Source organism: Lissotriton vulgaris, chromosome 4_1 (genome assembly GCF_964263255.1).
Source record: "Lissotriton vulgaris chromosome 4_1, aLisVul1.2, whole genome shotgun sequence".
Taxonomy (NCBI): Eukaryota; Metazoa; Chordata; class Amphibia; order Caudata; family Salamandridae; genus Lissotriton; species Lissotriton vulgaris.
Genome location: NC_141691.1, coordinates 625,020,441 through 625,047,887, shown reverse-complemented (window position 1 = coordinate 625,047,887; position 27,447 = coordinate 625,020,441). Strand labels below are relative to the sequence as shown.

General features: G+C 42.3%; 1 pseudogene; it reads left to right on the top strand.

Annotated features, from left to right (window-relative positions):
* Positions 1-16: 16 nt before the first annotated feature.
* On the top strand, positions 17-26,652 carry LOC147722342 (uncharacterized; annotated as a pseudogene).
* The last annotated feature ends 795 nt before the right edge of the window (positions 26,653-27,447 follow it).

Here is a 27,447-nt window from a genome sequence, read left to right as displayed (position 1 = left end):
AACCATAGGCAGAGCAATGTCCTACCATGCAGACAAACTAGACACGCAAGTCGATCTGCTTAACATCTTGGCCATCCATGTCCAGGGGATAGAATCAAACCTAAAGGACCTCAACACCATGATAAAGAAGGTGCAACTCAACAAGGTCACCACTTTTCACACTTGCCATTGCCCCCAAATAATTGACAAACTGGCAACTGTACCTACATTGATGACACAGATATTGGGGATTGTTAAGGAACCATCAAAAGAGACCAGAATAACCACCAGCCAGGAAAGAGTTGAACATGACGGCCAAAAGGGAATTGGCAGGGCAATCGATGCCCGGAGCAATGAAGAGAGCCCAGAAATACTAGAGAAATCATACTCTCCCATTTCAGACGATATCAAGACGTCAGCAATCTTAGACGAACGAGCTCAGTCTGACACGCGAGAGGATGCACCACAAAATCAGGATTCATTAACAAAAGGCCAAATAAGACCCAAACAAACAAATTTGGCAACCTCTCTCACAAAGAGAAAAAGGAAGCGCTTGAGAAAAGCAAGAAAAACCAAATCATACATCCAAGGGCCGCCGGTAACTCATCCTCAAAAAACAAACTCTGACTCCGACGATACCAACAACAAAGCGCCGATTGAGGGTGATCCCTCTCAAAACAAAACAAAGTCAGTCAACTGACAACTCCCCAACAAAAGAAACCCACTACTCCAGATGGCCTAACTGAACTAACCAGTCCAACTCAGCAAGCAAGGAAAGTGTTCAGTTTTTTCAACTTCCCAGGAGGGAAAGCAGAACTCAAATCATCGAGCTCAGAATCATCAGATACTGAGCACAGCAATAAAGCAAACATTAACTTCTCTATCCTGCAAGTGACCAATAATAACAGACAAGTTGACTCAGATAAATTTACGAAGCCCAACGGAAGAAAGAAATGGGCTCTGCTGTCAGGTGAAATACAAGCATCACCAGTTGTAAACTCCACCGGTCCTGAGAGCAATGGTTCCCAACATCAATTTAACTCGGCCCCACTTGATCTGGAGGCTGACCGGGTAGGCACAGCCATTTCAAGCAACGGAGAGAGTAAAAGAAACAAAGACCCAGTACGATACATCCCAAGTAAAATAGTTGAACTAATCCCGCAATACAGCTCGAGAGGGCCACATGACATCTTGAACAGAGGGTCCATTTTAAAACTCTTAGAAGAATTACCAGGCCTGCGCCATATAAAATCAGGCGATTTGGAGTCAATTGAATTCAAACCACATCCTTATCAAACTCCACGATTATAAAATGGACCAAACACAACTTCACAGAACTAATCCTGCTGCATAGGGAGGAATTCACCCTAAGTGGCATAGAGTTAAAAAAAGTGGAGCCTGCACGATTCCCCAGTCCGCTGCAGAAACAAAGTCCTAAACTGATCTTCTAAAAGGTGCGAAAGGCCCAGACCAAAGAAGCAACATTGCAGAAGAAGGTCACCTATCTAGGCACATCACAATCACATTTGAAGGAAGCAGCCACACTTGAGAGGAACCGACAAGCTCCCCTGGTATTAATCCAGAGGAGCGTAGAATGAATTAACGGAAGACAAACAGCAGGAAAAGAGCAGGGCTGCAAGATCTGTTCTTGGAATGTCAATGGACTAGGCACAAAGCTGGAGGAAGATTACTTCATAGAGTTCATCACCCAATATAACATACTTCTGCTTCAGGAAACTTGGCGGACAAAAAACTCGCCACTTGTGGGATATAAAGAACATTTCATACCAGCACAAAAGGAGGCACGGCCCGGTAGGGCAAAAGGAGGCCTATCAATCTTTATATCCACTGATGTTTCCTTTGGAGAGAGACCTGTATCCAATTAGACTCTACATGGATGCAATGCATCAAAATTGAAATCTCTCCTACCATGGGTCTATTGGTTCTAAACTTATACATGCACCCGGGGGAAACATAAAGGGAAAAGGATTAAGCAACTAATAGCTGCAATCACCACACTGAAATCCACCTACCTAAGCGATAATATGTTAATAACTGGTAACTTTAACATGAACCTAATCCAAGGACGGGAAACCTAGCGAACTTTATTCGGCCACAACAGGGCAACCAAAGTAGACAAGATGCAATGAGGAAGAAATGTGCAGCAGAATTGGAAGCCCTCTTCCTGCACACGTTAAACGGAAGGGGTCCCTTGGATAGACTAGCAGCCCTAACGAGGGTCACTAGGAACACAGGCTCAACAATAGACTACACATTAGCAGATCCCGATCTATTTCCTTACATCAAAGACTTCCATATCCTGGAACGGGTGAAAGCGATCCCTATCCCCAGATATTCACATTATCAATAAAACTAAAAGAGTCTGAGCAAGCGCATCCTCTAACATTGAACACTCAACTTTTCAACTTACAAAGATTAAAATGGAATGAAGGCAACATTTCTAATTTAATGGAGACATGTCGCTTACTGCTTCCACCATCAGAAGAACCCAAAGATATAGTAAAAGCCTGGGAGTCCTTCGTAGTTAACATCAACAAAAAATACCAAATCAAGCGCTGAGGACACAAAACAACAAGAAACAGAGAAGGGAAATGGTACACGCCAAAAAATGCGTTTATTAAAAAAGCAACTCAACTCATACCTCAGGTCATTACGAAAAAAGGACCCCCAATTATCACAACAAACTCTCAAATCAATAGCAAATTTTAAAAAGGAGCTAAAATGCGAGACTAAAGCGACCAAGCAAAAGTACAAGGAAAATCTAGAGTCCACCATACTTCATGCTAGTAAGCTGCGGAATTCCAAACAGTTCTGGGCGAAAATAAATCTTATACTTTATGACAAACAGCAACAGTTCAACTCAGACATGAGAGATAAAATTTGGGGCCCACCATTGACTTAACATACAATTTCACACCGGATAAGCTCATAGATAACACACCTGCGACCCCAACAGAGTTCAAATTAACTCTCAGTTCGAGAAAAACCACAGAAGCGTGGAAACCCAGCATGCAAAAAGACTCATCCCGCACCCATGATCGGGAACTGATGGAAGCTTTAGCCTCCAACCCAGTAAAGTCTTTTCAAACCAAAGCAAGCTGCAAGCCTCCAGTTCTGGAGCATACAATAGAAACAGATCAGATTACACCAAAGCAGGTTTTACGGACTATAAACCACCTGAGAGCAGATTGGACCCCCGGACCAAATGGCCTAGCCAACGCTCTATTTGGCAAGATCCCATGTTTTGATCTAGTCACTTATCCCCCTTGTTCTGTAACAGCTTAAGGACCGGGAATATTCCTGACTCTTGGAGGGGCAGTATTCTACAACCGATTCATAAATCAGGGACTCGCTCAGACCCTAACAACTACAGGTTAATAGCCCTAATAGACGTTGAGGCCAAGATTTACGCATTCAATCTATTGGCAGATCTGGAGACTTGGGTCAGCAGTAAAAGTTGATCCCATTGACACAAACAGGTTTCCGGGCCGGCATGGGCACCCTAACAAACCTATCAGCACTAACTCTCCTAGCTAAAAAAGCAATCGACAACTCTACCACTCTATATACATGTTTTCTACACTTGAAAGCTGCTTTTGATAAAGTGCCAAGATCCAAACTATGGGTCAAAATGAAAGCTTGGGGCGCCTCTCCCAACTTATTGGGAGCAATTGCCAATTTATACTCGCATACCTGGATCCAAATAAATAAGGGGATGGTGGGTGCCTAACAAATAAATTTCTAACATTTATTGGGCTAAAGCAAGGATGCGTGCTGGCCCCCAGCCTATTCAACATCTATACCGCCGACCTAGAGCGAGACCTATGTACAATCCAGAGAGACCCACCAAAATTGGGACAAACACCCATAGCGAGTCTGCAATATGCTGATGATATTGTGCTTCTCTCACAAACTCCACTTGGCTTACAATGGCTGATTTCTCAACTTGCGCTGTACATCTCCAACGCACAATTAACAATAAACCTAAAAAAATCCAACGTCCTATGCTTCTCCAGCTCTCGAAAAAAGCAACCAAAATTTGTTTGGAGGAGACATTCCTGTACTCTAACCAAGGAGGATGCATACAAATATTTGGGAATCCTACTAGACCGTCAACTAAAGTACAAACATCATTTAGACCTTGGAAACACAAAATCAAAACAACTCCAATTTGCTTTCAACACCATTCAAAAACAGCGAAGTGGAAGTTCAACCGGTCACTTGCTAAAGGTTGTAGCAGCAAAATTTCTGCCTTCGCTCACATATGGCTAAAAAATGATGGCTACCAAGGACTCTACAGTGCTAAACCTTGATCAATCAAGATTGTTTAAACATCTCTTCTCAATTCCGCGACATATTTCACAAGCACAAATACGCCTGGAATACGGGTTAATAAATCAGATCCCAGCTAGACAAGGGGCCCTGGCAAAATACTATTGGCGCATGAGGGATGCTGAAGACAACACACTTGCCCACCTCTGCTGGGAAGAAGTCGAAAAACAGGCTAGGCAGACCAACTCCACATGCAAGCCTCTTAGGCAAGCACTTCTCTTGCTAAACCTGGAAGAAGCTTGGCATTCACCAATGTCTTACACTGCTTTTAAACAAATTACCAACAAAGCCATTAAACAAGCATCGTTGCAAATAGACATGGGCTTAGTGGCTGGTAAAAGTCATGCCTGGATTGTGATGCCAACATACAATCAACTGAAACAACAACAGTATTTGCAAGAATGCTTCAAGGATCACTGCAAGAGGAAACTAAGTCTATTGAGGCTGGGGTGGTTCCCGAGCAAAGACCTTACCCCTAAATGGTTACGGACCTGGTCAACTTTAGATTGTTGCCTCTGTGACAAGGGTGAAGAGTCGTTATTGCATCTATTATGTATTTGCCCGGCCCTACAAAATCTAAGGAAGATTCTCCTAAAACCACTCCTAAGAGAAACACAAGTCAGGACCTGCAGACGGCTGTGATAAAATGCCTCAGCGGGTCTTCAATACAACTTTCCTGCAAAACGATAACATTCCTGGCTTTTGCTGCCCAAGAGCTTGAAAAAAAGGCAGCAGCAAATGACAAACTGGGACACATGGTCTCCCCGCGGCTGGACCTGGATTCTCCTTCATTTTCTCAATAGTTACCCTCCTCCCTACTTCCCCTCTCTGATATGTTAATACACTGCAATGCACTCTATTTGGGACAAGAGGGGACAGTTACATCGATTCAAATACAAGCCCCTAAGTACGTCGCATCCCCTGTCATAACAGTCATTTGTTGGCCCCCATATTTTAATGAGATAGCCACTCCCTTACCAAGTGTTACCCCTGTTTCTTTTTTTTCTCTATGTATATCTGTGCAAAGTCGCTAAGGACATGGGGGCCTGTGTCATTTTATGTAGTTTTTATGCTGACTCAAAGATGTTGATATTTATCACAGGGTGGTAAGATCCACCCTTTTATGATTTTAACAAATCAAATAAAGTATTATATTGGGCACAAGAACAGTCCTCTCCTGCAGATTCCTTCAGTAACATGGACAGAGCTTCCTCTTGAGATTCAGGAGCAATACAAAAAATCAGGGGTTAGGGCATATATTTATACCCCAAAAGTCTTTGTTCTCAAAAGTCTCTGGTCACTGAACCCAGCCAGAACCAGTTCTGCTCAGGCCTGGAGCACTTTGTTTTCCAGGCTGCATCCTTCCTTTCAGAAAGAGGGGGTCTGCTATCAGACTCACAGTTGAAGGTGGAGCCAGCATTTACTTTGCCAGGCACGGCCCTGCTCAGATCAAAGGGTCACCCCTCCCCTACTCCAAATGAAGATCTCTCTAATCAACCCAGGTCTGACTCAGCCTGCCTTGCCCCTCTAAACCCAGACAGACAATACACATAACAGCAGAGCACACTGGAGGCTTAGGCAAGAAAATACCTACTTTCTAAAAGTGTTATTTTCAAACACAGAATATTAAAACCAACTTCACTAAAATATGCATTTAATTATTCTCAGCTAAGGCATACTAAACTCAAATTTCTACTATGTTCCCTGAGTCAGATAGGTCTATAAGATGTAATAGCCAGTCTGCCCATTCTAGCCTATGAAGAACAGGTAGCCTTGCAGCAGTGAAAAACAAAATGGAGGGTGATTCACTACCAGGACATGCTACACATATCAAGCCATGTCCTACCTTACACACACAATGAACCTACCATAGGGGTGACTGACATGATGCTAAGGGAAGGGTCACGGGGTGGGAAGTGTGGGCACATCACAGCCAAGATGTCAGTTCTGGACTGCATGCAGACACTGCAATGGCAGGTCTGAGGTACACTTTACAAGCTACTTCTGTGGGTGGCGCAAACCAGCACTGCAGGCCCGCCAGCAGCATTTGGGTTACCAGCCCTGGGCACACACAGGCCACACTACTAGGGACTAACAGGTAAACCAAATAAGCCAATCAGGGATATACCAATTCACAGTCATATTTACACAGGGAGCATTTGCGCTTTGGCACCGAATTGCAGTGGGGCAGCGCACAGATCATTTAATACCAGCAAAAATAGAGGTGACAACAGCGAAAAATGGAAGGGAGACACACGCCATTGGTGCCAGGTCTAACAGTGGTCATGAACAGCAGCCTTCTTGGAATTTCTTTTGTTATTGTTAATGATTAATTTACTATTCCAAGATGGTGGAGAGCCATTTTGGAATGGTAACATCAGAAATAAAGTATTACAGTGAAGTAAGTGGCTGGGATCAGTGTACAGCTACCAAGAACTAACTAAAATATTTACAATATAAAAAAAAGAACAATGAAGTAGGATTGGGTAGCAGAGTGACAGTAGTGCAAAAGACAAGTGTGGAAGGAAGTGGCCTAGTAGCAATATGCAGATGCGTGACTTCTGCAACAGGAAGTAAAAAAAAGCAATAGATTTTTCTTAAAAAGTTAAGTCAAAACAGGAGGTACCGGTGAATAATAACAAGCAGGGGAGAAGTAGGAAGACTGCAGTTGGGGAACTAGAGTCAATTTCTTTTTGTTGAAATCGGTAAACTATGTAGTAGATGGTGGATTAAAAAGTCAATGGGATAAATCCATAACTATACACAAAACACAGAAGAAGCAGATTTGCATAATTTCATGCATGCTGGTACCTTCCAGCTGGTAGGGCTGAGATACCGTCAGTCACATGGTCCTTAAGTATATTGAGTTATTTCCAAAAAGGTTGTTACAGCTGTTATGGCTGTGACAGAATCGGTCACATGGCATGTTGTTAGATACACTTATTTCTGCACAAGCAGGTATCTCCTAGCTGGCTAGAGTCAGTCAGATGGCCTGTAGGGATACTGAGTTATTTCAAGGCAGGTTGGGATGACTCTACTGGTTGAATTGGGGCAGAGTTAGTCACGTGTCAGGCACAGCCAGTTTCATGCCAGATGAGATGGTTCCTAATTATATGTATTCAGGGCATAGGTCAGGGGTACATGCGTGTGGACGGCATCCACCCACTATTTTCACAGGGTGAACGCCATCCACCCTGCCAAGGGGTTGGGCCCCACTGAATAATGTGCTGAACTCGTCCCGGTGTAATATCCAAACACCGGGATACTTTCAGCAGCGCCTGCACGTTGTCTGTTTTCCATCAGCAACAACAGGGGGACAGGGCTTTCTTATTTCAGACTCAGCTGGGCCCATTACAAAGGCCAAATTTGAGGGGTCATCAGGCTTCCTTTTGTTGCAGTCTCCTGGCTGGGAGCAGCCAGGAGCCTCACACCTAGATGCAAATGCAGCAGAGGGGAAGCAAAGGCTCACACCTTGTTAGCACTTCACAAATACTTAAGAAAGGCAGCTTTTCACTTTCTTCAGTCCCTGTATAGGAGATATGCATGCACTGTAAGAATATCAGATGTGTTGGTCTTTTCCAGAATCAACACAAAACAAATTGCATTTATATAGCGCTCAATGCCCCTGAGGAGGCTTTGAAATATTTAAAGAACTACTATTTTTTCTTGTATAACCCTACTCATCCCAATGCAGGTTGTCAGAGTGTTTACATCAGACGTGCATATTACATATACAATAAATTATATACGTTTGTAAATGAAAGTACAGGATGTGTTACATATAACTGGGGGATTACAAGATGTAGAAGTCACATATCATCTTCAGTAGCACACTGTGCTATTATCCTTGCAATGCGCTCAAACTTACACATTAGACCTGCTACATGCATATGCGAGGGCTTAAGATCTGATGCCACTGCTTGTGATGCCACTTCCTGTAAAATCGTGGCTTGTGATGCCACTTCCAATGATGTCAATTCTTGTGATGCCACGTGTGATGTCATGTCCATTATGTCATGCACATGATGTCACGTGCTGTGATGTCACACGATGTGTTGTCACACGACATGATGTCAAGCGTTGTGATGTCATGCACCTTGATGTCACTTGCAAAGCGTTGTGATGTCATGCACCTTGATGTCACTTGCAAATGGCCTAACAAGGCTAGCCCCCTACTTCATTTTTTAGGACTTGGGCCCTGCATGTAGTATACATTCTTTGAGACTACTAAATACAGCCTTTACATGCTGTGCCATCAGGACATCACCCTATTATGGTAACTGCAAGTCTAGCTTCTCCCTGAATATGTTTGGGGTAGTGACCTGTCAAATAACTGACTTAAAACTCTATTGACTACTTTGTTGCTGCTATGCCAAGAGAGAGATAATGTCATCTAATTTCAGCTAACCATGTCTGTAGGAGAATTTTTATATCCATATCAGGCCAAATGCTATGGGCCTAGCTAGCCGCAATCTCACCTCTATACTACTAAACAGCGAGAAAAATCTTACTGCATCTTTAGAAAATACACTGGACAGTTTTACTGTAAGAAGATAGGAGAGCCATTGCATTATCAAAATATGAGCCAATTAACACTTTGACGTAGCCCATACTAAGGAATGCACAGGCAGAAGTCGAAACCGTGTCATTTGGGGCCCCTATAGGGTTGGTGACCCTTTCACCCTTCATTAGGCCGCTGTCTGTGAATTCCAACTGCGTCCACATGAAAGCCACCTTTCACTCTGGGTTTCACTCTTCCATATGTGTACGAATGTCCTATTACTTACCAGTAATCTTCCTTACTCCTGGTCCCGTTGTCCTCGTCCCCTTCATAACTAATGAGATAGTCCTATCTCGCAGATTGAAAAAAGAACGCTGGACCTACCCCTCCCCATCCCTCTGGGAGTACATAAGAGTACAGGTCCCAGCATTCCTCCTAACAATACCAAGCCCAGATAAATCCCTGCAAGCCAGGAAGGGAGGGAGGGAAGCCATGAAGCCATGTGCCCGTTCATGTGCATTCCTTGAAGAAGTCGGCGCGTCAACAGGAAGAGGGGGCCCCGGGACGCCGCATCCAGGTAAGTGCTTTTTTCTTTTATTTTACTGTGTTTAAAAGTAAAAATACGAATGTAGAAGAGAGCGAGAGGGAGGCAGCCGGCGCGTAGTGGGGCTACTCGAAGTGTTTGGGTGGGCGAACCGCCCACCCCACTTCGCGGAACATCGCGTAACCCCGCTATGCGCACTACCCCCACCCTTAGTATGTACGAATGCCTAATATACTGAGAAAGTGCAGGTGACACATGCCATTACCATAATAACACAGCACTTTTCAAATTGCTTTTATGCATATCTTTGTACATGCAGCACTCTTTAGTAATGTAACGGAGGTTACATGTAGCTTGCATACTACAACTCAGCATTTTCTCACATTTACACAAATGTACAGCTATTTTAAAATGCATTAGGAGTTTTATGAAAAAGAACTTAATCAACATAAGCTGTGAGGCTCATGCACCCAAACCCTGCCCCTTGCTCACATAGTGCCCTGGGTGCAACAAAATGTGGCGACCTCACTGCCCCTGGCAAATAAAATGAGATAGCAAGGAGCTTCTTTTGTGTTCACACATTAATCCCTGGTTTATTTCATTAGGGTAGTGACTGCTCTCTGAACACAAACGTCTTCACACCACCCTCAATGTAAACTGATTTACCCACAATGTAGTTTATTCATGCAGAAGCCAAGTTGTTTGTTGGGCTGGGGAGATTGTTGGAATGTGGTGGCAGAGAATGAAAAGGAGATGGGAGGGCTTGAAAGTGGGATGATAGAGTGTTAAAATGGTGAACGCAGCATGCTGAAGACTACGCTTAAAAGCGCATTAAACTGAATCACAGTAGCCAAGCGTTAGGGATGCTTCTGTTTCCAGGCCTTTAATACAGACAACTCCTAGGCCTGGGCCAAGCTTTCCCATGCAAAGCTCTATCCGCAGATAATTACACTAGAAAAATAATTTGGGTGGTTGACCTGACCTCACAGGGCAGCTAGCATTTTGTGCACAGTTCAGATAAGTAAGGACATTAGGGCTATTATCCTGTTGTTTGATAGGGATGTGAAATATGTGATGTGCTCGCTAATAAAATCAGTGCTTTGGGGTTTACGTCAGCTGATTGCCTATACAGGTAAGAAATTGGCCTACTGGTTGAGGCGGGTGAAACCCTTCTCAAGTAGTAACCGCAATCCTTCTCACGGTGTAGTCAACAGCAAACCCTAAATTAACCTGTGCTTAACCCTCCAGTTGCTTGGTAAAGAGAACTCATAGGCAATGTGTAAAGTATTTGTGTAACACTTCAAACAGTAATACAGTGGAAACACAATACAAAGAAAGCCCACAACAGGATTAGAAAAATTAAGCAGTTTTTAATAAATAAGACAACACCAAAACGACAAAAGTCCAATCATTAGAATGAGAGCTATTACATTTAACAGATTTTAGTAAATATTTTGTCAAAAGGCATAAAGCACGAACTGTAGATATCTGGTTGTGCTGGACTGGGACAAAGTCAGAAGTTCAGGTCGACCTCGTTGGAGTGCGGGACGGCTACAGAGACCCAGTTGGACCTGCGGAACAAAGTACCTTAAATCCTAGTTTGTGGAGCTATGTGCGGATCCGGTTCGAAGATGTGTTGTGCTGCATCTGTTTCGAGGTGCTGCGAGGCTGCTATGCAGAGTCTGGTATTGTCATCACGGTCGCAGGAGAGATGCTAAGGCCTGCACTGAGAATTAGTGGCACAGCTGCTGTTCCGAATGCAATGTAGGCTGCAGCACCAATTTAAGTCTTTGCGAGTGGTCCAATCCACACATCAGCATAGATGTGTTGGTTCGGCTTGGGGCTGCGCCATGTAGCATAGGAAATGCTGCATTGCATTCTGCTGGATCCACAGAGGCTGGCATGCAGCATAAGCCCTCTTCCAAGGTTCCAGGACTGGAGTGACACCACTTGTCAGGGTAGACTCACAGATGGCAGAGTCCAGGTGCAAGGTTGTTGGAGCCTTCTGTCCCTGATGCTCAAGTCAGCAGGCCAGTCAACTAGCATGTAGTCATTCTGGGGTTCTGTGTTTAAGAGTTGCAGGTCCATTCCTTCTCATCCAGGCAGGAAGACAGCCGGTCATCACTGCAAGGCAGCATTGAAAGCAAGGCAGTAATCCAGCAGAATGCAGTCTAGCAGGGTGGCTATCCTTCAGCAGCACAGCAGTTCTTCTTCCTGCCAGAGTATCCAAAGGTTCAAAAGTGTACTGAAGAGTTGGTGTTTTAGGTCCAGTATTGATACCCAGTTGTGCAATTGAAGTGGGAGAAAAGCTTCTAGAGCTAAAGGGAGTATGCTGCCCTTTGTGTTGAAGCAGGACACACCCTATTCAGGTGCAAGTGAGGCTGTGCCCAGATCCTCCCTCCCATTCTGCCAGTGGTAGTCCATCCAGGCACATTTAAGCTCCCTATTACTTATGGCTGTCTAATAGTTATATACAAAGCCAAAATGTCTGCCACACTCAGTCATGTGACCACAGACAGGCTACATACACTAAGGCCCTGATTTTGATGTCGGTCGGAAAACCTCCGACCTGCAGTCGGAGGGTATCAGACGGACATCTTTGGTTTCAATTCCGGCTGCCGTATTACTAATATGGTGGTCGGAATTGAAATTGGCTGGTCATTGTGGCTGGCTTCTGATGGTCGGAACTGGCACCTAATCCCTTAGGGATGGCGTTTCCGCTGTCAGGAGTGCAATGTTGGTTTACTACAGGCTTTTTATGTCGGGCTTTACATTCGGTGCATGGATTAACAAAAACTCCCATTCTCTATAGGAGCATGGGCTGCGACCATAAAGCTCCTTCCTGCACAATCATGCCAAAAACACAGACACCCTTGCACCTAAAAAGAGAAAAGTCATATTTTTAATGTGAACCTTTGTAATAGGAAAGTAATCCTCATTATTAGGGATATACAGGCATATGCATCAAAGTAAATACTGGGAGCAAAGAGGCAGATTCTCAGAATCTGCCCCTTTGCTCCCGGTATTTTTGCATTTGGGATGCATCATCCCAAATGCAAAAATCGCAATTTAAGGAATCTCTAAATTGAGATTCCTTAAATTGCGATTGCATTTAAGGAATCCCAAATTGAGATTCCTTAAATGCAATGCATGAAAGTAAAAAAAATAGCAAATTCGATATTAGGGGAGCAAATTACTATGAAGTTGGACTTCATGGTAAATTGCTAAAACTTTGAAAAAAGCACTTTTGTGCATTTTTCAAACTTTCATGTTGCACACACACATGCCCTTAGAGCATGTGTGTGTGCAACATATGTGCATAGATAAATTTCAGGGGTGCAACAGGGTGTCATTTTGACACCATTGCACCATTGAAATTGCATGAGCAATTTGCGAGTATCTACTGGTACTCGCAAATTGCTCATGCAATCTCCAATACATTCCTATGGGCCTGTAGGCCCATAGGAATGAATGAGACAGCATTCCTTAATTGCGACTAGCAATTTGCGAGTAGCAATTAAGGAATGTTAAGGAATCGCTATTTTAATAGCGATTCCTACTAGCATAGGCTTTTGCTATTCCTAAATAGCGATTCCTTAAAAATCGATATTTAGGAATAGCAAAAGGCTACGTTGATGCATCTGCCAGATAGTGAATAACATATTCATGAGCATCCTGTTCTTCACTACCTACAGTGTCTCTTATCTAGGTAGATTTAGTGAAAAGTCATATAGGTATTCCCGTACAGCATGCCCATCTTATTTCATAAATAAGGTATTTGGCTGTTTGACCTAGTTGTAGTCCACTTTTTATCTCATTGGCCCATAGTTGTAGCCTACGTTTAGCTGCAGATGCTTCATAAATATTAGTTACATAACGAAGCCTTGTATCGAAGCCTCATGAAGAGAGGACTGCAGGCAGAGGCAGAAGGGAGAGTGAAACGTTGGGAAAGTTAAAGAGTAGAGTTGCAGATAGAAAAAGGGAGAGAGAGACAGAAGGCTCTGGGAAGGAGGTAATGTGAGAAGACAGCTCAAAGCAGAAAATCGGACAGCGGGGAAAAAGCCTTAAGAGCTTCGGTATCACCAATCTGCAGGTTGAATGAGCTTAACCACTTGGTCATGTCAGCTCTGCAAGGGTTGAAATGGAGACAAGAGATGAATGTGAAAATGCATAACCCATGAGTGTCAGCTCCTGCAGGAGTGCATGGGAACCCATGCTCTGTGCAACTTGGGGCCAGATGTACTAAATATTGGTCAAAAGATTTGCAACCGGTATTTTTGTGACCGATGTGATATAATCTACAAGCATTAGCAAAGCCAAAAGGTCTCGCCTATATAGAGCTATTGATTTAGGCAATGTGTTTTTGGCATGTTGTATACCAGTCTGCTCTTCTTCAGCATGGCTAAAAGATAGTTGAATGGAGAGTCCTAGAATGGAAGGGAGGGAGTAGAATGTCGTAGACTGGATTTGTTGGAGTAGAGTGTCATAGAGTGGAGGAGGGGGAGTAGAGTATCCTAGAGTTGAGTAGATGAGAGTAGTGACTCAGTGGCAAAGTGTGTCACAGAGAGCAGTGTCATAGAGTGCAGTGGTACAGAGTCGAGTGATGTAGAGTGAAGTCGTATAGGGTTGCATGGGGGGAAATAGGGTGAAGTGGGTTGGAGTGTATTGAGGTAGTGGGTGGATTGGATTGGAGTAGTTTGGGATGGATTGAGGTAGAGTGGGCTGAATTGAGTGGAGTGACATGGATTGGAGTGGGCGGACTGGATGCGCTGGATTGGATTGAACTGGGTTGATATGGATTTGATTAGGGTGGATTAGAGTGGGGTGGATTAGATTGGTTTGGGCTGGGTGGATTGTATTGGAGTGATACAACTGGAGTGGAATGGATTGGAGCGAGGGATTCAATTAGAGTAGGGTGGTTTGGAGTGGGATGAATTAAAGTGATGTGGAGTGGGGTGGATTAGACTGTAGTGGAGTAGGATGGATTGTACTGGCCTGGAGGGGGATGATGGAATGGGGTGGATTGGGGTGGAGTGGGGTGGGGTGGGGTGGGGTGGGGTGGACTGGATTGGAGGAGGGTGGATTGGAGTGTGGTTGTCTGGATTGATTGGATTGAGTGAGGTGGACTGAACTGGGGTGGACTTGATTGGGATGGAGTGAATGGATTGACGTAAAGTGGGGTGGATTGGACTGCGGTGGATTGGGGTGAATTGGAGTGGGGTGGACTGTATGGGCTGGGCTAAAATTCGGCGGGTGAGGTGTATTGGATTGAGATAGGTGGATAGGAGTGGGGTGGATTAGAGTGGGATGGGGTGGATTGGATTGGATTGGGTTGGGTTGGGCTGAGATGGATTGGGTGAGTTGGATTGGATTGGTTGGAGTGGGTTAGATTGCGTTAGGTTGGGGTTAATTAGAGTTGTGTGAAATGGATTGAGAGGGGTAGATTGGATTGGTGTGGATAGACTAGAGTGGGATGGACTGGAGAGGGATGGGATGGCATGGAGTGAGGTGGGATGGAGTGGGGTGGGGTGTATAGAGTGAATTGGAGTAGGGTGGGTTGTGATGGATTAGGGATGGGTGAATTGTGATGGATGGGTAGATTGAGGTGAGGTGGACTGGAGTGGGGCAGATTGTTCTGGATTGGAGTGGGGCAGATCATTTTGAATAGGCCTGGGCAGTGAACTTTGCTGTTTGCGGAGTTTGCAGAGTTTTCAGACACTCTGAGGAGCTCGCAGAGTGCAGAAAAGGGCAGATTAGAGTGGGGTAGATTGTTTTAGATTGAGTGGGGAGAATTGAAAGGACACAGATTGGAGTGGGCAGATTGTTTTGGAATGGAGTGGGGCACATTGGAGTGGGGCATGGTGGAGTGGGTCAAATGGTTTTGGAATGGAGAAGGGCTGATTAGAGTAAGGCAGATTGAAGTGGGGCAGATTGTTTTGGATTGGTGTGGGGTGGATTGGAGTGAATTGGAGTAGGGTGGATTGGGGTGTACTGCACAATTTTGTGATGAAGTATCATTTCAGAATTTACACATAAGAAAGAAACAATGTCACTTTGCATATTTAGAACAAGATACTCCTCATCTTTGGAGAACAGTGCCCATGAGCAAAAACAAAAGAAAACTTGCCACAATAAAAGAAAGCTAACTATAGAAAATAAATCTTTACAATTTTGTTTCTCAACTAGGCACATTTTTACCAGTCATATGCCATCTATTTGCAGGGCACAATACAATTAACAGAGCAAAATTCTATCTCAATCACATCGGGAGTAGTGGACAGGCACTGATTACGTTGAATCAAACAGTGATTGGTACATGCTCCAGAGAGAGGAACGGAAATGATGGTAGGCCAGCAGTGATGAATTACAAGGCTGTAAAGGAGAGTGCCATGCAAGCCAACAAATGAGTAAGCAACAAACCGGTTCTAAGCTCTCTTTGTTAACAACAGTGTCTCACAAGCAAGACCCATGCGCTAGCGCATGGTCTTGCAGGTGTGACCCTAAAAATGACCTATGTATTAATAGGTCGGTACACAAAATACGGAATCGTAGTAGGTTGCAATTTGACCACATCATGAACATTAACGCGTCAGGTCACAAATTGCCACCTACCTTCATTTTTGGTCACCACAGGGACCGTAGCCTGCTTGTGTCTGGACACATTATGTCTGTGATTGCTTTTAAATAAAGCAATTGATTCAACCCCTTTCCTTAAAGGGAAAAGAGATGTGTTTTTTAAAAAATTAAATGTTTTACGAACACTTTATAAGAGTAGGCATAATTATAATTATAAGTGCAAAAATATTGAAACCGAAATATTGTTAACACTAATATCATACAGAAATATACAAAAATATAGATTTTTTTAATATAGAGTTTATGTAGTAAATGGTAATTAGTAAGCATGGGCGTAAAATCCGTTCCGTTCGCGGAATTTGCGGATTTTCTGCAATTTCGCGGTCCGCGAATCTCGCAAAATTGCAGAAAAATCTGCGAAATCGCGTTGCGGACGGATTTTCAAAAACTGAAGTACATGAAGCACTTACAGGGTTACAGCAGGTGCCCAAGTTGAAGCTAGTTTCTTTGTAACCATTTACAAAATGGTTGCAACCAGAGGGTGGCAGTGATGAACCAGAGCGTGGCAGTGGTGAACCAGAGGGTGCTGTGATGAACCAGAGAATGGCAGTGATGAACCAGAGGGTGGCAGTGGTGAACCAGAGGGTGGCAGTGATGAACCAGAGGGTGGCAGTGGTGAACCAGAGGGTGGCAGTGATGAACCAGAGGGTGGCAGTGGTGAACCAGAGGGTGGCAGTGGTGAACCAGAGGGTGGCAGAGATGAACCAGAGGGTGGCTGTGGTGAACCAGAGGGTGGCAGTGATGAACGAGAGGGAGGCAGTGATGAACCAGATGGTGGCAGGGGTGAACCAGAGGGTGGCAGTGGTGAACCAAAGGGTGCTGTGATGAATGAATGAATTAATTAATTAATACGCTCTTGTATAGCGTATGGCTACCCTGAGGCATCCCAGCGCTGCGAGACCATAGACAGACAAATGAATCAGAGGGTGGCAGTGGTGAACCAGAGGGTGGCAGTGGTGAACCAGAGGTTGGCAGTGATGAACCAGAGGTTGTCAGTGATGAAACAGAGGGTGATGTGATGAACCAGAGGGTGGCAGTGGTGAACCAGAGGGCGGCAGGGATGAACCAGAGGGTGGCAGTGATGAATCAGAGGGTGGCAGTGGTGAACCAGAGGACAGTGATGAACCAGAGGGTGGCAGTGATGAACCAGAGGGTGGCAGTGATGAACCAGAGGGTGGCAGTGGTGAACCAGATTGTGGCATTGATGATCCAGAGGGTGACAGTGATGAACTAGAGGGTGGCAGTGATTAACCAGAGGGTGGCAGTGATGAACCAGAGGGTGGCAGTGATGAACCAGAGGGTGCTGTGATGAAAACAGAGGGTGGCAGTGATGAATCAGAGGGTGGCAGTGGTGAACCAGAGGACAGTGATGAACCAGAGGGTGGCAGTGATGAACCAGAGGGTGACAATGATGAACCAGAGGGTGACAGTGGTGAACCAGAGGGGGGCAGTGGTGAACCAGAGGGTGGCAGCGATGAACCAGAGGGTGGCAGTGGTGTACCAGTGGATGGCAGTGATGAATCATAGGGTGGCAGTGATGAACCAGAGGGTGGCGCTGCTAAACTGCTCAGGAGCCCTGTGGGTGTGCATCTCCACGCTGCTGAGCTGCCCAGGCGTTGTGAACCCACGCACTACTGAACTGCCCTGGGGCCCAGTGGGTGTGAGCCCCCGTGCTGCTGAACTGCCCCGGAGCCCTCTCAGTGTGAAAATCATTCATGCTCAATTGCCTGGTAGCCCTCTGGGTGTGAGCACACATTGTGCTAAGTGCCCCCCTGCCCCCAGTACATATATACCCATACCGCACAGCACATTTATGCTCTTGCACCATGAAGTCTGGTGCCTGGATGCTCCTGATCCGTGTAGGTGGTACCACCGTCTGGTGCAGTCAAAATGTAAAGTCATAACTTGCTACACAGCATCAATAAAAACGTGTGCCCCTGGCACCGGTATGCACATGTACCAGGCGTGGAGCACCCGCATGCCACTGCACCCTTCTGCCCAGCGCCAGCATATGCCTGTACGGGGCAGTTTAGTATGAGATGGGACACTGTCCAGCAGCAGCAGCTGCATGCACCTGAACCCACTGAGCAGGATCAGAATGGCTTTGTACCAACACGCGCAGCAGAGCTATCTTTAACATCTGAAGGATTCTGGGGTCCTGTGCCAAACTTATTTTTGCACCCATGAGTTTCCCGAGCGCCATCCCTGTGTAGCTCCTGTGACCAGGAGGCTGCTTTCTCCTCATCTGCTGCTCTGCTCAGTCTCTGACCCTTTATAAACAAGATGCATGTGAACTCGCATAGAAGCCCCACCCGTTTGGCCCCGTCCACCACACACTAGCGGTATGAAACATCTTCCCGCCCGTCCCCACTATAATGGCCAGTTCACTCAAGGGACCTTGGTGCCTTTTGGCGCGCTGGCAAAGTTACAGGCACACGTGGTCACATATTTGTGCAAATGGCACAAAAATCCGCCAGTTCGCGGAAAAATTCGCGAACTCGCTGATTTTTTTTGAAATTTCGCACAAATCTGCGGACCGCGAATTCGCAAATTTTGCCCATACTTAATAATTATATTAACATATAGATTTACCATAATGTAAATTAAACACATTCAAATAATATTTAATACTATATAACATACCATGTGTATTTATAAAATGCAGGTTCAGCCAGAAGGTTATATTGGTGCTGAATATTAGATTTTAATTTCTACCCAACTCAATGGTGCTCATTTTATTGACTTCAGAAGGATGAGACGACGCACTGGGATTTGAACCTGTGAACATGAGGTCAAACACAGGATCCTGCAGTGGATGCATCAGTCCAATAAACCACCAGAAACTGCTATAAATATGCAAATATATAATTATGTACATACACACACATACACACACACACACACACACACACACACACACAAACACACATATATATATATATATATATATATATACATATGGTTGTCTTTATTATATATATAGTGATATGTGTGCATTTATATATTTATATATATATATACATGCAACAAATACATATGTGTGTATATTTATATATATAGGATTGGCTACCATAGGAAATCCGCAACATTCTATTGGGAATAACTCTGGCCTGGTTGTGGAATTTGTGTTTAATTTTCCAAAACATTGGCCAGCCCAGTTGTGCTTCTTCCCTGAAAGTTTCGGGGGGATTCGTGAAGTGGGGTCTGAGAAAAAAGGGGGGTCCCAAAACGTGTTTTCCCCATGGTAATTTCCATAGGACGGTCTGACAAGTCTACAGCCCGAACCGCTGAACGGAATTATGCCAAACTTGGCAACATTGTAGGGACTGGTACACAGATGTGCCTTTGCTATGTTTGGTGAATATTGCTTCAGTGGTTTTTATGAAAATTAACTTCAAAAACACATATATATCTATATGCGCTCTCCGAGCGCTCACAGGTGCGCGTACTGGGGAGCGCACCCGGCGCGCTATGGGAGTGCGGGAGCGGAAAGCTGATTGGCTGTCGGGTGTCTGTCAACATTCTAAACAGTCCGGAAAGTCCGCCATCTTGTGTCTCGGTAGAATCGAGACACAAGAGGTGAAAAAGAAAGGGGGAAATAATTAAAAGGGGGCAGAGTAGACACCCCCTGATCCCCTAGGTTTTCTGAGGGGGCCTAGAAGGACCTTGAAGGGCCAATAAACTTTTTTTTTTTTTTGCGGGGTAAGCGCTGGCTGCGCTCCCAGGTGCGCGCTCCGGTACGCACACCCTGAGCGCACCACGGGGAAAAACTGTGTAAAAAAATTATGTAGAATGTTTAGAGATAAGTTAGCTCTGAAAAGAGGTGTTGTGTTAAGTAGGCGTTTTTTGTACCTACAAGTAGGTACCAATGCAGAGTCTTATATTCAAGAGGAAAACTCTATTCCCCTCATCTGTAAAATGCACACCATCTCTCCTATAGATGTCTTGCATGTTGTAACGCAAGTTGTTGTGGAAAATGGAACCCATACCATAGTCCCTGAGGTAAGCAGAAACAGATGTATTTACATGTTTCCTTGCTTTCTCAATCTGTGGACAAAATTGGTTGGACCAGTTCCATTTTTGCCTTTGGCATATATTAGAAAATACCAAGGCAGTTTTTGGAAAAAGTGACATCAATTGCCCAAAGATGTCATTTAAAAGCATTTCCAGACCTACCCCAGTCAAAGTGCCCAAGTCATTTCCACCACAGTGCACAATTATAAGGTCAGGGTGTGGTAAATGCATAAAGGATTTTACCAATGGTATCAATTGGTGACACCTCAATCCTCTATGTCCAATCCATACAATGTCCACATTTGGTAAATCAAGATTGTAAATACCTCTGTTAGCTGCGTAATTTTGACTCCAGTGGACATAGCTATGACCCACAAACCAGACTTTTGTCATTTTGAAGGTGGATGTGCTTCTAGTCAGATGAGTTGTGGAAATGAAATGGCAGTTTGATTATGAAAAAAGGTGCTTGGGAATCAGTGCAGTTGAATAACCAGAAATGATTGGTGCTTTGTTAAACATCTCCACTTAAAATTAGGGTGCATGCTTTTTTTTAGTAAGAAGTAATTTCAATGGTTGAGAAAAAGTCATTTAAAGAAACATTGTATTTCATTAGCTTATAGATTGAGAGGTCAAACAGCCTTGAAGGATTGTTTTGCAACTTAGTATGCTGAACTTGTGAACTGTGTGCTGGTTTAAGATGGAGTTACCAAGGTTACTTGGTGAATGAGTACTGGGGGGATGGGTGAATGTTATGTGATTTTTAAAGTCTTGAAATGTACAACCAATTAAAATGTGTAGTTTGGTTTTGAATTTGTGTGGGAACAATTTTTATTGGCTATGTACAAGAATATGGCTCTGAAATTAGAAAGAATCTGTGCCATTATTGAAAGGCTCCAGTGAAGGAAGCATTATTCAGAGATTCTGGTTAAGAATATCTGTTGACTGTGACTGACATTGTTTGACATCTTCCAAAGCATTTTTAAAGGTGAGTAATGATTCTTTTAAAAAAGATAGAGAGCTTAACGATTTTTGACAAGTATCATAGTGAGTGTCTGTGTGAATTAAGGAATTATATTTTTACCTTTTTCCATAATGTTAGCTGTGTGTTTATAAGGTAGACTTCTTTATAAATTGTTTTTTATGCTTGGATTCAATGCTAGGTTAGAAATTGTGTAATGGTTTCATTGGACTTCTATATATGCTCCTTTTTTTGAAGCGCCTTGTGCAACATTTAGCATGGGTGGAAGTAGTGAATGTATGGAGAGGGATAGGAATAGCAAATAGAAAATCATATGAAATGGTGTGGGAGATGCATAAAGTATTTCAGTAATGGTTTCAGTTGAGATGGAATATAAGAAAAAGACGGGCATATTTACAAGACTCTTGTGCAATTTTTCACATGGGTGCAAGCAGAAAATGCATGTAGAATAATAAAATATGCACCCAGACAAGAATATGAAATGCCGTGAGAGATGTTTAAAGCTTTTTTTTAATGGCATAAATTGAGATAGAATGTACAAAAAAAGAGAAGCATATTTACAAGCTGTGTGCGCAATCTTTGACATAGCTGTGTGTTTATAAGGTAGACTTCTTTATAAATTGTTTTTTACGCTTGGATTCAATACTGGTTTAGAAATTGTGTAATGGTTTCATTGGACTTGTAAATATGCTCCTTTTTTTTAAGCGCCTCGTGCAACCTTTAGCATGGGTGGATGCAGTGAATGTATGGAGAGGGATAGGAATAGCAGATAGAAAATCATATGAAATGGTGTGGGAGATGCGTAAAATATTTCAGAAATGGTATCAATTGAGATGGAATATAAGATAAAGAGGGACATATTTACAAGACTTTTGTGCAATTTTTGACATGGGTATAAGCAGAAAATGCATGCAGAATAATAAAATGTGCACCCAGACAAGAATATGAAATGCCGTGAGAGATGTTTAAAGCTTTTTTTAATGGCATAAATTGAGATAGAATGCACAAAAAAAGAGAAGCATATTTACAAGCTGTGTGCGCAATCTTTGACATAGCTGTGTGTTTATAAGGTAGACTTCTTTATAAATTGTTTTTTATGCTTGGATTCAATGCTGGTTTAGAAATAGTGTAATGGTTTCATTGGACTTGTAAATATGCTTCTTTTTTTGAAGCACCTTGTGCAACCTTTAGCATGGGTGGAAGCAGTGTATGTATGGAGATGGATAGGAATAGCAGATAGAAAACCATATGAAATGGTGTGGGAGATGCATAAAGTATTTCAGAAATGGTATCAATTGAGATGGAATCTAAGATAAAGAGGGGCATATTTATAAGACTTTTGCGCAATGTTTGACTTTAAAGCTGATACACAGATAGTGCATTGGTTTCATTGGCATATTTACAAGCCGCGTGTGCAATGTTTGACATTAAAGCTGATACAGAGATTGTGTATTGGTTTCATTGGCATATTTTCAAGCTGCGTGCAGAATGTTTCACATTAAAGCTGACACACCCAGCATCCATTTAAAATCAAGCTTCACTCACAGTGTGATCTTAGGCACATGTCCACGATATTACATGTAATCTACAATCTCTGTCTCTGCAAGCAGTATGTGTGTCTCTGCACAAATTATTTCTCTGTATCTACAGGCCAAAAACAGGCCATTTATATATAAACAAGAGATAACATTAATTAGTAAATTATATCTAACATTGCGGAAGCGGCTTGTAAGTATGCCAATGAAATCTTTACACTATCTCTGGACCAGCATTAATGTCAAACATTCAGAATTTATGGGAAATGTGTGACACATCTGAATGCCTTCTTGATGGAATCAAAGTAAACAAGCATTGAAAATGCAATAGATCTCGCTCTCGGTGTCAGACATACTGTTGGCAGTGACAGACATGGTACATTATATCTAAAATCCAATTAATCTGCCTAAGATTACACTGTGAGTGAAGCTTGAACTAATGAGCAACTAGAGTGCTAACACTCTAAATTTATGGCAAATGGCTGACACATCTGACTGCTTTCTTGATGGTAGCAAGGTAAACAAGCATTGAAAATGCAATAGATTTGGGTGATCTTAGGCACATGTCCACGATATTACCTGTAATCTAGCATCTCTGTTTGTGCAAGCAGTATGTGTGTCTCTGCACACATTATTTCTCTGTATCTACAGGCCAAAAACAGGCCACCTATATATAAATAAGATATAACATTAATTAGTAAATTGCATCTAACATTGTGGAAGCAGCTTGCAAGTATGCCAATGAAACCTTTACACTATCTCTGGACCGGCATTAATGTCAAACAATCAGAATTTATGGGAAATGTGTGACACATCTAAATGCCTTCTTGATGGAACCAAAGTAAACAAGCATTGAAAATGCAATAGATTCGGTGCGATTTTAGGCACATGTCCACGATATTACATGTAATCTACCATCTCAGTCTCTGCAAGCAATATGTGTGTCTCTGCACAAATTATTTCTCTGTACCTACAGTCTAAAAACAGGCCACCTATATATAAACAAGATATAACATTAATTTGTAAATTATATTGAACATTGCGCAAGCGGCTTGTAAGTATGCCAATGAAACCTTTACACTATTTCTGGACCAGCATTAATGTCAAACAATAAGAATTTATGGCAAATGTGTGACACATCTGAATGCCTTGAGGGAACCAAAGTAAACAAGCATTGAAAATGCAATAGATTTCGTTATTTTTTGTTTTCCACAGATTATAATCATCTATACAAACAAACAAAAAGATGCCTTCTAAAACAAGAAGAGAAAAAAATTATAAGAGAAAATTAAGGACTAAGGAAAAAGAAAATCAAGAGCCAACCAAAATAAAATCTTCAGAGAAAATGAAAAATGCTCCTGGTAAGCAAAGTAAAAATTTTCTCAGGAAGTTATTGAAATGTCAAGCAAAAAAAAGTTTTTTAACTATGAAGAATGAAACACCTGTAATTTGAAAAAAGACAGGATGTCCTTCTAAAAATGTTAGACGTGTAGAAGGAGACGATATCTTGCAAAGCAATAGAAGAAGCAAACAATTTTCTGACATTCGTAGACAAATGTTTTACAAAAGAATTGTATTAAATTTATTAATAAATGCAAAAAGGTATAAAAAAAGACAGCTTTTTACAAGAAAAAAAAACATAGTTAAGATCGTGGATGAAGCATTTAAAGTGAAAAATACATTGTTTTGTTTAGTAATGAATAGAATTCGTACACTTGATAAGATAATCAATGTATTTAAATCAAAATGTAAGTGGAGGAGAGTAATTAATCAAACTAATTTCTGTGATGTTTTTTCTGGAGAATGGAAACATAGTTCAAGTTCTGAGCCATTTTTTAATGAAGAAAGTTACTTTCAGGATAATGATTTGGTGCATGTAGTTGACACCAGTGGTCGAGCATATGAGGTGAAGGATGGTTGTCCGGTTGAAAAAGAAGAGATTGTGCCTAGAAATACAGAAGAGGTGTTAGCTGATGAAGTTTTATGGAAATGTTCTAAGGCTCCATGGAATATACATGGAATTGTAGTAGTATTTGTAGTGTCCGACAGGAATCAATTGATTTGTTTCGCACTTTCTTACGGACATATACTAAGAAAAGTGTGAAACAAAAAATGAAAATTTTACAAGAGTTAGACCCTTGTAGAGTGAGGGAAAAAACAGGTTTGCATGGTCATTCACTGGCTTGTCTTTCTAGAAAAGTAGGTCAGAGTGTTTTTTTACCATTTTTGGATGTTAGCAGTGCATCATAATAAAGTGAGGAAATTAGTGAGAAGGTTGTCCTATACAAAAAGTCCAGCACTTAAACTAAAACAGTTAAACAGTGCTCTTTTGCATGGAACTCAATTAGATGTCAAAAACATTTGTGATGAAATTGAATTTTGTTACTTTGGTGAAAAAGAGGTTAGTGCAGAAATTGATCCAGTAATGGAAGGTAATGTAGAAGAGAATGTAGAGATTTTAAGTACAGAAAAATTTGAAAATGAAATTATAAAGTTTAAAGTCAATTCAAGTGAAAGGCCTAATTTTTCTTCTGTTTGTTGTCGACGGACTCATTATAAGCATCAGACTAGATTAGTTGATTTATATGTAAAAAGCGAAAAGATAAATAATAATGAGTGGAAGGATTTTGCAACTTATTTGTTGGTTGAAAATTGTTTTGATTTGGACTCTGATCAACGTATTTGTACATATTGCTATAATAAATTAAATGAAAACAAAATGCCTGCTGGAGCTGTTCATAATAATCTGGAGTTGGTAGACATTCCTTCTGAATTGATGGATTTAAATACCTATGAGTCTATTCTGATTCAATGTGTGCATCCTTTTCAGGCTATTGTTCGCATGGAGCCTAAGACAGGGAAATTGCCTCCTTCAGATTTACAGAGAGGATTGAAGGGAAGAGTTGTTCATTTGCCTCTAGATTTTAAGAAAAATATTGATACAATTGGCGTTGAAAAAGTAGAAGAGGAACCTCTGGTTATTCTAGTTAATGGTGTTCCACCAAAAAGTAAGAAAATCTGGCAAGAATTAGTGGATGTTAGAAAAGTCAAAAAGGCAACGTTGTATCTGGTAAACAATAATCAGTACTATAAAAATGTATATGTGGGAGATGAGGAAACAACTGTACAAGATGACGCTGATGTCTCTGCTGGACAAACAGAAAAAGTTGATGTCTCTAGAAGTGAAGAAATTTACAAACATTATAGTGTTCATCCATTGCATTCCAAAGAAGTAATGGGGAATGCTATTGACTTGTTTCAGATGAAAAAAGCCAAAGGAAGTCCCATTAGTGTATGGGAAGAAAGTTTAGAAGCTCGTTGTTTTCCACAGTTATTTCCAACAGGTGAAGGTGGACGATATGACGACCGACCTGTTCAAATACCTGCATTTGAATACCGGACTTCAAGTTTATATGCAGAAGATTTATGGTTTCATCAATGCATTCCATATTTGTTCCATCTACTGTTTGAGAGTGACTTGTCTGGACTTTCCTATGCAGTAAACCATATACTAAAAAGTGGAACACATCTACAAAATGTTTCAGCAAGGGATTTTATGGATAAAGTGAAACTGCAAGACAGTGTTTTGGAATCTACCCTAATTAATCTCATGGCATGTCAGCGTGGTACTAATGAGTATTGGTACCGTCGTCATGGGGAATTGAAATGTATGCTAAGAAACTTAGGAACTCCTACATGGTTCCTCACTCTTAGCTGTGCTGAGTATGCTTGGGAAGACGTACTTGAATTTCTACGAGAGGCAAATAAAAACATTGAAAATATTGAATACAAGACACCTGCAGAACTGTGATCTTTGGATCCAGTTAATGTATGCTGGTATTTCAATCATAGGTTTGAAGCTATGATGTCTTTTATTACAAACAAAAAAAATCCTCCGCTTGGAGAGGTGTTGGATTTCTTTTGGAGAAAGGAGCATCAAGCAAGAGGTGTTCCTCATGTACATATGCCGCTATAGATTAAAGATGCACCAAAATTTGGAACAGATTCAGATGAGAAAGTGATCAGTTTCATTGAGCAGTATTCTACATGTGCTGTTCCAAAAAGTACAGAAGAAAACAATTTAAGACATCAGGCTCACTATGAAGGATAAACAAGGGACACATCCGGGCACCATTAAATGTATGTTACTAAATGTGCGTTCCATAGGGAAACACAAATATGAACTGGAGGATTTGATTCATGTATCCTCCTCAGACATATTATTCTTGACGGAAACATGGTCAGATAATACTTCCGCTCCCGATTGGAATATTGCAGTACCAGAGGGTTATGCCATCCTATCGCAAGATAGAATAGATGGCCGAGGTGGAGGACTAGCCATTATATATCGAGAGCATTTTAAAATACGGACTGAAGCCATATCAGTCTTGCCAGCAGAAACATTATGCTTTAGTATTAAAGTAAACAACTTTATCTCATTTCAGGGATACTTAGTATACCGCCCGCCGGGGGCAAGACAAGCTTTTACACATGCTCTTCAGACGTTGTTAGAGTCATGTATTGATGCTTTGCCTCTTACTTTTTTGGGAGATTTCAATTATCACCTAGAAGTTGTAGATACTTCGGATTCCTCCAAATTGTTAAATGCTATGGAGGCATATGGTTTTAGCCAGCTGGTCACTGGACCAACTCACAGGGCCGGCCACATGTTAGATGGCATCTTCACCAACAATCCTGATCTTGAGCTCGGGGATATAAGGCCTTTGATCTGGACGGACCACAGCGCCATTCATTTCACTTTTAGAGTTAAAAGTTTGCTCCACGAACCAGCTACCAAACCTGGCAAAGTCAAGATTCGTAACTGGAAAAAAGTTCAGAGTACTGCTTTCGAGGCAGCTCCGAGCACAGGCCCGGATATACCCACGACAGACAATGATGCTGCTGC